Raw genomic sequence first — 9,175 nt, forward strand, 5'->3', positions numbered from 1 at the left:
AAGCACAGATTATCTTTAATTTTTTAAAAATCTTTATTACAGTTGGATGCTGCTGCTCCATTAATGTACCTCTAGGCTGACTTCTCTCAGTCTGCACAATGTTCTTGAATTGCCTCAAACACACGCTCTATCCTATTTTGGTGCTTATTGTGCAATAGCAATGCAGTTTATTTTTTTTAAAGAACGGGGAGGAAAATCGGATCGCAGAAAAGATCCCCCCACCCTTTTTGTTCAGGCGCTCATCTAGATGTTTGTGAAAGGGGAACAAATGCTCACCATAAATTAGAGCTTTAAGTAAAGATATCCTGGACAATTCTGAGCCTCCGGCTCACTGAAAAGAAAGACCTGGGTGCTTGGCTTCCTACTGCACTGGTGGATTTATCCCTGCCAAGGATGACCATTATCCTGACTCAGAAGGCTACAACTAAAGGGTAATTTTAAACATTAAGAATAGGCCAGAGGGGACATTCAAAAGGAAATTCCCTGGGGATGACCCCTCTGCTCCAGCACAAGAACTTTACCACCCACCCCTTCAAATGATAATACACTTTTAAAAAAATGCCATGATGCATAACACTGGTAGTAAAGGATCCCAGGTGCATAATGCTCGCCTTCCCACCTCCAAATCCCCCTGGGTCTCACCACTGCCACGAGGCACCAAAGTAAGTCCGGTTTCTCCTCCTCCTGTCTCTGGTTGGCCAGGAGAAGCAGCTGGTGGTGTAAAATACAGAGGATCGGCATGGGGATTGAGAGAAGCTGCAAATCTCCTACTGCCGAAGAGCTTTTCAAAGTTCCCTGCTTTCTTTTCTGCCCACATCTTCACACCCAAGCATCACAGTGGCCCTTGATGACTGAAGCTTGTGGGAGTTGCAGGGTGCTCAGCACTTTATGATAGGTCAAACCACTCACTTGGGTGTCTAAATATGGATTCAGGAGCCTAACTCTAGGCCCCCATTTTTGGAAAATCTTGGCTTATTTTCAGATAAGTTAATTAGTGTTGAGAAGGTTTTCCTGTCTCTTGAGCCATTCTACTTTGGTCTGAACAAAATGGGTGCAATGAATCTCCACTTTTTAAATGGTGGCATTTCTATTCTGATTTGCCATATCATTTTAAATTATTTTTCTTTCTCTGCCAGTCAACTACAAAAGATGTCATGGGATATTCAGGGTTGGGTCAAATCCAACAGGTCTGTTACCTTCACTTATTGGCAAAGGTGGCTCATCATGCACTTTTCTGTTGTGGCTCCTTTTCAGCTAAGATGTCATTCTGGGACAAATCCAGTACTCAAAGAAGAGATCCAATGGGAGTTTGATCAGGATCTCTATGAACAGTGTTCTCAGACAGTGTGTCCTGACCACATTATTGATAGGGAACAAGGGAGGGAAGGAATTTCTCATCTCCAGAAGGAACATCAGGTTATACAATAAAATAAAAAATCATGGGCCACATTTTCCAAAGGGCAGCCTCCCTTGTCCTTTTTGTGCCTGCAAAATTGTCACCCATTTTTCTGGCTTGTAATTGAACGGCAGGTGCAAATCAGGGTACTTGTCCCTGTAACTACTGGAGTGCAGGTGAGAAGAAGGTGGCTGAAAGGGCAAGGGCTCTGACCTGTACCTGAAAAAAAAATTTTTTTTTTTGCCTACAAAATGGGTGTCCAAGCTCAGCTTATATAACCCATAATCAACTGGTCCCAAATGTATACTGAAAGTGGTGTGTGTGTGTGTGTGTGTGTGTGTGTGTGTGTGTGTGTATATCTTTATCTGTATCTATATATATTAGGGTTGTCAAGCAATTAAAAAAATCACAATTAATCGCATTATTAAAAAGATTAATTGTGCGATTAAACAATAATAGAATACCATGTATTTAAATATTTGGATATTTCTAAATTTTTGAATATATTGAATTCAGTTACAACATAGAATACAAAGTGTACAGTGCTTGCTTTATATTTATTTTTTATCACAAATATTTGCACTGTAAAAAACAAAAGAAATAGTATTTTTCAATTCACCTGATATAAGTACTGTCGTGCAATCTCTTTATCACGAAAGTTGAACTTACAAATGTAGAAATATGTACAAAAAAAACCTGCATTCAAAAATAAAACAATGTAAAACTTTAGAGCCTACAAGTCCACTCAGTCCTACTTCTTGTTCAGCCAATCGCTCAGACAAACAAGTTAGTTTACATTTGCAGAAGATAATGCTGCCCGCTTCTTGTTTACAGTGTCACCTGAAACTTAGAACAGGCGTTCGGATGGCACTGTTGTAGCTGGCGTCGCAAGATATTTACGTGCCAGATGCACTAAAGATTCATATGTCCCTCGATGCTTCAACCACCATTCCAGGGGACATGCGTCCATGCTGATGACGGGTTCTGCTCAATAACAATCCAAAGCAGTACAGACTGACGCATGTTCATTTTCATCATCTGAGTCAGATGCCACCAGCAGAAGGTTGGTTTTCTTTTTTGGTGGTTCGAGTTCTGTAGTTTCTGCATCAGAGTGTTGCTCTTTTAAGATTTCTGAAAGCATGCTCCACCTCTCATCCCTCTCAGGTTTTGGAAGGCACTTCAGATTCTTAAACTTTGGGTCGAGTGCTGTAGCTATCTTTAGAAATTTCACATTGATATCTTCTTTGCATTTTGTCAAATTTGCAGTGAAAGTGTTCTTAAAACGAACAACATGTGCTGGGTCATCATCCAAGAAAGCTATTACATGAAATATATGGCAGAATGCGGGTAAAACAGAGCAGGAGACATACGATTCTCCCTCTAGGAGTTCAGTCACAAATTTAATTAACACATTATTTTTTTAACGAGCGTCATCAGCACAGAAGCATGTCCTCTGGAACAATGGCCAAAGTATGAAGAGGCATATGAATCTTTAACGCATCTGGCACGTAAATATCTTGCGACGCCAGCTACAACAGTGCCATGTGAATGCTGTTCTCAGTTTCAGGTGACGTAATTAAGAAGTGGGCAACATTATCTCCCATAAATATAAACAAACTTGTTTGTCTGAGCAATTGGCTGAACAAGGAGTAGGACTGAGTGGACTTGTAGGCTCTAAAGTTTTACATTGTTTTGTTTTTGAGTGCAGTTATGTAACAAAATATACATTTGTAAGTTGCACTTTCATGATAAAGAGATTGCACTACAGTATTTGTATGAGGTGAATTGAAAAACTGTTTCTTTTGTTTATCATTCTTATAGTGCAAATATTTGTAATAAAAAATAATATAAAGTGAGCACTGTACATTTTGTAGTCTGTGTTGCAATTGAAATAGATATATTTGAAAATGTAGAAAAACATCAAAAATATTTAATAAATTTCAATGTGTATTCCATTGTTTAACAGTGCAATTAATCGTGATTAATTTTTTGGAGTTAATTGTGTGAGTTAACTGTGATTATATAATCACAGTTAACTCACACAATTAACTCCAAAAAATTAATCACGATTAATTGCACTGTTAAACAATAGAATACACATTGAAATTTATATATATATATAATCTCACTTTGGAAGTGGGAAAGGCAACATTTACTTCAGATTTTCCCTGTGAGAAACCAAAGCACGCGAGGGGAGCATGACTCTCCACCTTACTCAGGGACTTACAAGCCAGACAGAAGCATTGTTCTTCACATGCTACTAGTGAACTATCTGGCCTGGTTTTGTCTTTACTACATGCAAGTGTTTTATTTATGAAAGCAGAGTTTATTAATTGCACTAGAACAGAACAAAGAGAACCTTGTATAAGTGAAGGAAAGTAGACAAGACCCCTTATAGTATTGTTAAAATTAAGCTATGTCAGAGATTTAAACATGCTAAAATGGTTATCTGTCAAGTGTGATTAAATATATTTTAAAAATTCTCTTTTGGTTATTGTCCATTTTTGGTTTAATAGTAACCAAGCCCAAGTTTTCCTGTTTCCAATATTTCACATTAATCTGGTTTAGTCTAGTTTTCCAACTTTTTGGGGCAAAACTAGAGCCTTTATTTTTCTCTCACTGATCTCAGAAAGGTTTGACTTGCATAATGGTTGTCCAACAGAGATTTCTGCAAAGACATAGCCACATAGTCCACAACTCAGCTCAAAAACTAAGAGGTGGATTTGTGGGAGAGATGGAAGAACTACATACACTGAGACTCAACCTGAGCACTCCTGTCTGAACTTAGAACATTTTTAAGGTTTGAACAAGTTCAAGTTCAACATATCTTGCTTCTGGGCTTGGAAAAAGCTTGTCCTCATTGTATTTCCAGCAGTAGGGAGTTTCAAAATTTCACAAGAGATTTCCCAGTTTTACAGTTCCAAGAGGTTTGGCTCAATTTCCAAACTTTGTGTTGTCCTCTCTGGAATCAAGTACAGAATCCTCCAGCATGCACATTGGCCTCCAGCCAACTTGAAAGGGAGCTGCTTCAACGCCAAATTTCACCCACGGTGGTGTAAAGGATATTTGCGGAGCGTCAGCAGAAGTGCGGTATTCTTATAAACCAGCCTTCAGCTATCTCAAAGCAGATCTGCTCAACCCCTCATGTGCTGTAAACAAGACTGTATAGTACCTTAAAGTTCTGTTATGTTACCGCAGCAGCTGCTTGATTGACTATCCAGCAGATGTTTTTATTTACTTTCATGAAGTCGAGTGCCTGTTTTGTTGTGTTTTGAAATTAAAGCTAGTGCTAGTCTGTGAAACATTAGCACTTATGTACAAGGATTTTTATGTCTATATCTGCTACAGGTTGCATCACCAAAAACGTAACATGCTCCACCCCACCCCAGCCCTGCCACCCCAATCCTTTCTGGCATGCCATCCGGGACAGGGCAGAGGTATATAAAGTAATGGGAGGAAAGTCCGATATGTACAGGGTTTTATTAGATCAGTATCAGAGAGCTATAGGAAATACATGTGCAAATGGGATGTAAAATAAAAATGAAGCAGTAAAATGTGTGATGTTTATATTTCAGGCCACACTTGGTTAGTAAATTCTTTCAAATGACAAAGGTTAGTGTAATATAATCTGACAAGGATTAGACATAGATCCCTTTCTAAGTAATCAAAGGAAGAAATTAAAGAAAAAAAATGCTGATATTAATAATCTGCTACTTGGCAAATATTCATGCAATTGTCTCTACATGCAAGTTCAGTGTTGCCGTTATATTATTCTCCCATGTTCTTTTATTCCCCTTCCACTTAGGGTATGTCTATACTGCCCGCTGGATCGGCGGGCAGCGATCGATCCAGTGGGGGTCGATTTATCGCATCTAGCCTAGACGCGATAAATCGATTCCCGAGTGCTCTCCCATCGACTCCTGTACTCCACCAGGCCGAGAGGCGCAGGTGGAGTCGACGGGGGAGGATCAGCCATCGACTCACTGCAGTGAAGACATCGCAATGAATAGATCTAAGTATGTTGACTTCAGCTACGTTATTCATGTAGCTGAAGTTGCATAACTTAGATTGATCCCCTCCCCTCCACCCCCCCAGTGTAGACCAGGACTTAGTCATCACCTCGTGCCTAAAGCACTCCCTTTGCACTTTCCTCCCATGCTTGCTTCACCATAGGCCTGAACCCTCCCTGAGGAGTGGGAAGCATCCCAGACTCTCTTCCTTTAAAAACCTCCTCCACTCAGGGCCGGCTCCAGGCACCAGCGCAGGAAGCAGATGCTTGGAACGGCCAATGGGAAGGGGCGGCACGTCCGGGTCTTCGGCGGCAATTCGGTGGCGGGTCCCTCAGTCCCTCTGGGAGGGAAGGACTTGCCGCTGAGGAGTGGAGTGGTGCGGTAGAGCTGCCGCCGAAGTGTCACTGATTGCGCCTTTTTTTTTTTTTTTTCTGCTGCTTGGGGTGGCAAAAAAGCTGGAGCCGGCCCTGCCTCCACTCTCACTTCTGTGAACGCCACCTGCATAAGTGCTCATATTATAACTTTAAAATCCTGCCTCTCTGGGTGAGGGTTCCCTCACTTTGTCACCCATTGCTTTGTGTGTCTGAGTCATTCATCTTTGGTGTGCCTGTTGCAGTTTGCACAAATTGCACTGACAAATTGCAGTGATGCAACTTGCATCATTTTAAACCAGTGCAACTTTTGTGCGTGCACTTCCTTATATCAGTTTAGAACTGGTTATACCAATGTAGCTGTTGCCGGTAAAATTATAAATGCAAGCTAAACCACTACAAGCCAAGTTTAACCTGATCTGAGTGCCCACACACAAAGTTTCAGCCATCTAATTAAATCAGTATAAAATCACACCTTCAGTTAAACTGGTACAACTTGGTGTGTAGACCAGGACTTAGATTTTAGCATGTTCAGGAGAAGGACCATGTCTCTTTCATTATGTATATATAAAGATATTCACAGTGAGGAAGAGCACCCTGGTTCCAACCCAAAGAACAAAATGTTTTATCCTTGTATTTTCCGTTTTTTAATATATACTATTGGAAGCAAGCAAATATAATTCTTACGTGTACCTTTCATTTCTGAACCTCGTCCTGAACAGCTGCATTGCTCTCTCCCTTGCTCTCACCAACCAGACACACAATTTAGAATTTTGGTGTCCTCTAGTGGTCACACCAAACTTCCTTTCATCTTCCCATTAATTTTGCCTGAGAAATAAAGGGTTTGGTGGCAGGAACTCTGTCCCCGATCCTGCAGACTTATTCATGTGCTTAACTGTACCCATTGTGAGTAGAGCAGTTGCAGTGCATAAAGTGAAGAACGTGTAAATCTTTGCAGAGTTGGAGCCCTGGTTTCCCCAGTGGCCCTCTTTAATGTGCCTGCCTTCCAGGCAACCCACTAGAGAAGAAGATGACGACAACCCAGACAGGAAAAGCAGCAGGGGGTCCTGGGCCTCCAGGGAGAGGGCGGTACAAGGTTCCCACTGACTGGGGAAGGTGGATGCCCTGGCCTGTGCTGGGGTTAGAATAATAGAATCTCAGGGTTGGAAGGGACCTCAGGAGGCCATCTAGTCCAACCCCCTGCTCAGAGCAGGACCAATCTCCAGACAGATTTTTGCCCCAAATCCCTAAATGGCCCCTTCAAGGATTGAACTCACAACCCTGGGTTTAGCAGGCCAATGCTCAAACCACTGAGTTATCCCTCCCGGGTTGGGCTATCATATGTGTTGGGGACTGCAGCATGCCCCTGCTCGCTCCCATGACCATGTTTGGCCTTGTTGAGCCTCGCAGCTGTCTGGGTTTTTAGACCCTTGGGTGGGCTGATGATGCAGCTCGGCCTCGCTCAGCAGAGATATCGGACAGACACCCCACCACAGGAAGAGCCGGTCGATCATGCAATGGGTCTCTGCATGGGCCTCATTGCTGGACGAGGGTCTTAGCCCTGGTCTACACTGTGAGTTTAGGTCGAATTTAGCAGCGTTACATCGATTTAACCCTGCACCCGTCCACACGACGAAGCCATTTTTTTTTTTTTTACTTAAAGGGCTCTTAAAATCAATTTCTGTACTCCTCCCCAATGAGGGGATTAGCGCTGAAATAAACCTTGCCGGGTCAAATTGGGGTAGTGTGGTCGCAATTAGACGGTATTGGCCTCTGGGAGCTATCCCAGAGTGCTCCATTGTGACCGCTCTGGACAGCACTCTCAACTCTGATGCACTGGCCAGGTAGACAGGGAAAAGCCCCGCGAACTTTTGAATCTCATTTCCTGTTTGGCCAGCATGGCAATCTGCAGGTGAGTGCAGATCTCATCAGCAAAGGTGACCATGATGGAGTCCCAGAATCGCAAAAGAGCCCCAGCATGGACCGAACGGGAGGTACGGGATCTGATCGCTGTATGGGGAGACGAATCCGTGCTATCAGAACTCCATTCCTAAAGACGAAATGCCCAAACATTTGAAAAAAAATCTCAAAGGGCATGAAGGACAGAGGCTATAACAAGGACCTGCAGCAGTGCCATGTGAAACTTAAGGAGCTGAGGCAAGCCTACCAAAAAACCAGAGAGGCAAACGGCCGCTCTGGGTCAGAGCCCCAGACATGCTGCTTCTATGATGAGCTGCATGCCATTTTTGGAGGTGCCCCTACAACTACCCCACCCCTGTGCTTTGACTCCGTCAATGGAGTAGCACGCAACAGGGATGCGGGTTTTGGGGACGAGGAAGATGAGGAGGAGAGGTTGAAGATAGCTCACAGCAAGCAAGCAGAGAAACCATTTTCCCTGACAGCCAGGAACTGTTTCTCACCCTGGACCTGGAATCAGTACCCCCCGAACCCACCCAAGGCTGCCTCCCAGACCCGCCAGGCAGAGAAGGGACCTCTGGTGAGTGTATCTTTGTAAATATTATACATGGTTTAAAAGCAAGCATGTTTAATGATTAATTTGCCCTGGCATTCGTGGCCAGTACAGCTACTGGAAAAGTCTGTTAACGTGTCTGGGGATGGAGCAGAAATCCTCCAGGGACATTTCCATAAATCTCTCCTGGATGTACTCCCAAAGCCTTTACAAAAGGTTTCTGGGGAGGGCAACCTTATTCCGTCCTCCATGGCAGGACACTTTACCACGCCAGGCCAGTTGCACATAGTCTGGAATCATTGCATAACACAGCATATGGTCCCGGTGTTTGCTGGCATTCAAACAACATCCGTTCTTTATCTCTCTGTGTTATCCTCAGGAGAGTGATATCATTCATGGTCACCTGGTTGAAATAGGGTGATTTTATTAAGGGGACATTCAGAGGTGCTTGTTCCTGCTGGGCTGTTTGCCTGTGGCTGAACAGAAATGTTTCCCGCTGTTAGCCACACAGTGGGGGGAAGGATGAAGCGATCATCCCAGAGAATTGGATGTGTGTGGGGGAGTTAGTTGGATTTGTGCTGCACGTTAACCCGAAAACCGCAGCCCCTCCTTTTAAATTGCCAACCCATTTTAAATAAAGAGTCTACCCATTGTTCTCTAAAATGTGTCTTTTTAATTACCACTCTCCCTTTTTCCCCCTCCACCAGCTGCAAATGTTTCAATGCTCACACTATCTTCTCATTCCCAGAGGCTAGCGAAGATTAGAAGGCAAAAAAAACCACACTCACGATGAAATGTTCTCTGAGCTCATGCAGTCCTCCCACACTGAAAGAGCCCAGAAGAATGCATGGAGGCAGACAATGTCAGAGTCCGGGAAAACACAATATGAACGCAAGGACAGGTGGCGGGCTGAAGATGATAGGTGGCG

This window comes from Malaclemys terrapin, chromosome 5 (genome assembly GCF_027887155.1).
Source record: "Malaclemys terrapin pileata isolate rMalTer1 chromosome 5, rMalTer1.hap1, whole genome shotgun sequence".
NCBI lineage: Eukaryota > Metazoa > Chordata > Testudines > Emydidae > Malaclemys > Malaclemys terrapin.